Raw genomic sequence first — 2630 nt, 5'->3', positions numbered from 1 at the left:
ATAATTTTGAAGATAATAAATTATTATATTATATCAATATATCAAAACTATTCACTAGCATAAATATTTTAAAAAAACATTAATAGTTTTTAATATTTTGAAGTGTTTCGGGCCTGCGAGTACAATTAGAATTGATTCTGGTACAATATTAAAATATTTTAAAGAGTAAATATTTGTTGCTTTGACTTTTATGATAAAATAACTATAGCTAAATTTAATTTAATATAATCTGAGCTTTATATTAAGTCTAACCGAAGTTATGGTTGAATGAGGGATTTCGTATTTTAAAACTTATTGTATTAAAATCAATACTGGTGTAATTTTATCAAAATAATGAATGTATAAATGTAATGTGCAACATAAATTGTTTTTCCCGATGTCTATAGTTTAGGAATAGTATCTTAAGGTTTTAGTTATAATTAAAATATAAATATTTATTTACTATTTAAGATTTTATCATTTATTTTCTCAAAAGTATTCAATCTAATTACTGTAATTTTTTAACATTAAATAAAAAATTAAAAATATCTTCATATATTTTAAATTATTCAAATATACTTTGCAGTGTAGTAATTATTATAATGTACAAAAGGTAATTACCGATTTTTGAAGAGATTATCAACATTTTCATGAAATTGGTTAAAACAATAAAATTTGATTTTGATTGTGAAGAAAATAAACTGATTGTATACTTGTAGTATTCTAAAGTCTCAAATTTCTTTTCCTTTTTAGTAGGTGTCTAAATTTAATTTCTAAATTTCAATCTTTTCATAAACCTACACAGTTTATTTTTAAATTAATTATTAAAAAGAGTTATTTTGAAAATCAATCACGTAATTGATTTAAAACATAATATATATATATATATATATATATATATATATATATATATATATATATATAATAAGTGTTAGAAATTTATGATTGACATATTAACAATTAACCTGAGCAGTTACAAATACTCCTTAAAACAGTTTAGCTGAAGGAAACCTGAAAGATTAGACATTAGAAATAATTAATAAACAACTTGAATTGGTATCTGATCTTTTTTCTATTGAGCACCTTTAGTCTCTTCTGATGGGGTTAAAGACAAAAAAAAACAAGAATGATACAATGTGCTAACAGATGGAAGGGTGGTGTTCCCTCCACCACTACACCTTTCTCTCTCCACCTCCCTTTTACTATTTTGTCACTCAGTAAAATTTTATTTTTAAGGTTATTATTTTTTAATTTTATCCATTCACAACCTATTTCATTAATTAATAACCTATTCTAGTTCCGTACATGAGTAAAATACTTTTCTTTCATTTTAACATTATATTTCTTCCTCTCTTTCTTTTGTCGTTGTGAGATACTACAAGTTGCAAAGGTTGGTGGTGGTGGAAAAAATTATCAAACAGTCTCCCACGCAGTGCGTGGAGTGGTGCAGTGCGTGGAGTGCTTCTCGTATTCGAATAAACCTTGAAATAAAACCCTAAAATAAAAAACGTAACCTTTAAACGGCATCCTTCAACGGATGTCAACATCCTTCAACGGATGTCAACATCCGTTTAAGGAAAAACGGATGTCGACATCTATTTTACCTTAAACGGATGTTGACATCCGTTGAAGATGTCACCTCCCGTTTAAAGGTTACGTTTTTTGTTTTATTAGGTTACATCTCCGTTGATGTATACTTCCTCACGCTGGTTGATGCTCTCGACGTTCCTTGATGTTCCTCCACACCACGGCGACGACGCTCCTTCACACCACAGAGGCAATGGAAGCTTTCAAACCAAAAAAAAAACTGGGAAGAAAAAGGAATGGAAGTGCGGGAGGTGGGGAGGTGAAACGAAAATGGGGAAAGGGGAAGAGAGTTCCGTGGGTGGGTGCTGGGAAAGTAAAATTAGGGTTTCAAATTATTTAAAATAAGGTAAAAGTAAAAATCTTTTTAACTTAAGGATATAATTGTATTTAAAATAATGTGGGGAGGTGGAGGAAGTATAGGGTGGTGGTGGAGGGAGCAACACCCCAGATGGAAACCATGACCCTTTAAATAACATGACGGTTTACTTTTCTTTAGTTTCAATAATTATAATTTGACCCCTTCAACAAATTAAAATTATGGTTGGTCTCTATACAATATAATTTTCATGACAAATATACCCTTAGTCATATTTATCTTAATTAGATCACTTTATAAAATTAATTAATAAAATATAATGACCTACCAATTTAATAATTGTTATATATATATATATATATATATATATATATATATATAAGTGACCCAAAATAGAAATTAGAATTGACTAGCAAGAAAATAGAGATATCTAACCATTTTCTTTTCCTTAAACAAAAAGTATGATTTATTTGTTAGCTAATTAAATATCATATTTAATATCAATAAAAATTAATAATCATTCAAAATATTTTAATTAAATTTTATTCTCAAACATAATTTTACAATTAATTTAATAAAAATATATTAATACTAAAAAACATTTGGAGACTTTTTTAGCATAGTTTAAAGTAAGGGTTTTAACGGCTTGATTCTCAAGTCACCCCTGGATTAACTCATTAGGTTGGTGTGTTAGTTGGTTAAATCACTTAGAAGATTTTTATTTTTTCAATTTCTTTTATATAGTTAT

Source organism: Vigna angularis, chromosome 10, assembly GCF_016808095.1.
Source record: "Vigna angularis cultivar LongXiaoDou No.4 chromosome 10, ASM1680809v1, whole genome shotgun sequence".
Taxonomy (NCBI): Eukaryota; Viridiplantae; Streptophyta; class Magnoliopsida; order Fabales; family Fabaceae; genus Vigna; species Vigna angularis.
This window is presented reverse-complemented; position numbering follows the sequence as displayed.